The sequence below is a fragment of the Echinops telfairi genome, unplaced genomic scaffold (genome assembly GCF_000313985.2).
Source record: "Echinops telfairi isolate 266 unplaced genomic scaffold, ASM31398v2 ScPeMD7_655;HRSCAF=1070, whole genome shotgun sequence".
Classification (NCBI taxonomy): Eukaryota; Metazoa; Chordata; class Mammalia; order Afrosoricida; family Tenrecidae; genus Echinops; species Echinops telfairi.
The window spans coordinates 19076178-19077573 of NW_022104553.1; positions in this window are offsets into that span (position 1 = coordinate 19076178).

Below are 1396 nucleotides of genomic sequence, written 5' to 3' on the forward strand. Positions count from 1 at the left end.
AAAAAAAAAAGAAGAACTGGGGTCCAGGATTAGAGGGAGACTCATTAACCTGTAATAAGATGTCACAGTCATGTGTTATAAGGCAGAGAGAACTTGAGGCATATACTGATGCAAACCATTGATTCCAAACTTCAGCAGAGATTACCGATGCAACATAAAGAAAATCAACCACCCCCGCACCCCCCCAAAAAAAAAAAGAAAATCAAAACCCAAACTCTCCCAACTGGGCCAAATGACTACAACGTGAGACTAAAGATTCAAGTTGAAAAGCATTTCATTTGCCATGGATCTACAATCATTGCTCATACAAGAAATCGAAGACAAATTGCATGCGGCAAATCTGCTATAAAAGTTCTGCAGTTAAGAGTAGAGCACATCCTGGCCCACCAAGTCTTGAGGATGATTTTCCTGCTCAGAGCAACCAATCCACAGAGAAGACCATATGGCCGGCCCCACTATGAGACAAGACATCCCTCACTGACCCATAGCCCTAAAGAGGACAACACTGGAAACACGGTGTGGGAATTCCGCATGATCTGATTGAGCGAAGCAAAACACTAAGGGCGTGCAACAGAACAGCAATGGGAACAGAGCAACGAAGTCCCCAGGGAATATAAAAAAGAGACTTTGGGGCCAGGGCTTGGCACCCCATCAGACTCAACCGGTAAAAACCCTAAAGGCCAACAAGCAGTCCTTGAACTAACGGCTTTTGTTTTGTTTTCTTTTGTTGCTTGGTTTTGCTCTTATATTTTTCTGAAGCTTATTATCTCCGTAGGTCTGTCTACATAAAATAAGCTGGATGAATAATCTGGAGGAGAAAGCAATGGGATCAACGGTTCCAGGGGGACATAGGAGAGGTGGAGGTGAGGGGGAAAGGAGTGGTGTTAACAATCCCAGGGGCAAGGGAACAAGTGATCCAAACAGGTGGTGAGGAGGGTGTAGGAGGCCTGGTAGGGCGTGATCAAGGGTAATGTAACCAAGAAGAATTACTGAAACCCAAATGAAGGCCGAGCATATAGTGGGACAAGAGGAAAGTAAAAGGAAATAAAGAGCTAGGAGGCAAATGGCATTTATAGAGGTCTAAATAAAGGCATGTACACATGTAAATATATTTATAGGTTTAGTATTAAAGTAGCATAAGGACATTGGGCCTCCACTCAAGTACTTCCTCAATCCAAGAATACTTTGTTCTATTAAATTGGCATTCCAGATGCTCACCTTCCCAACACAATCGCTGAAGATAAAGCGGGTGCATAAGCAAATGTGGTGAAGAAAGCTGATGGAGTCCAGCTATCAAACGTTAAAGCTCTGGGTCTTAAAGGCTTGAAGGTAAACAAGCGGCCATCTAGCTTAGAAGCAACAAAGCGCACCAGCCTATGTGCTCACGAGGTGTTGA